This window comes from Lissotriton helveticus, chromosome 12 (assembly GCF_964261635.1).
Source record: "Lissotriton helveticus chromosome 12, aLisHel1.1, whole genome shotgun sequence".
Lineage (NCBI taxonomy): Eukaryota > Metazoa > Chordata > Amphibia > Caudata > Salamandridae > Lissotriton > Lissotriton helveticus.
The window spans coordinates 162,021,632-162,022,075 of record NC_136073.1 but is presented as its reverse complement, the minus strand read 5'-3'; positions in this window follow the sequence as shown (position 1 = coordinate 162,022,075).

The window sequence follows — 444 nt, the reverse complement described above, 5'->3', positions numbered from 1 at the left end:
CCAGGCCCGGAGGCACAGGGGAAGCCTCCCCGGGCCCGCCGGACCCCGTCCCCGGCACCCTGCCCTGCGGCAGGACCCAGGACGGAGCCCGGGGTGGGGAGGCCACCCTCCCCGGGGCCCTCAGGGGCCCCGGGTGGGGCTCCTGAACCAAGCCAAGCACGGGGAGGCTCCCCGGGCACCACGGAACCCCGTCCCGGGACTTTGGCAGTGCGGCAGGCCGGGGGACAGGGCCCGGGGCCGGAGCACCCCACCCGGGGCCGGCCGGGCCCCTAGACCCAGCCGTGGCTCCCAAGCCTGGAGGCGCATGGGACGCCTCCCTGGTCCCTCCGGACCCCGTCCCGGGCACCCTGCCACGTAGCAGGACCAAGGACAGAGCCCGGGGTGGGGAGGCCGCCCTCCCCGGGCCCTCAGGGGCCCTAGCCACTGCTCCTGAACCCAGCCAAG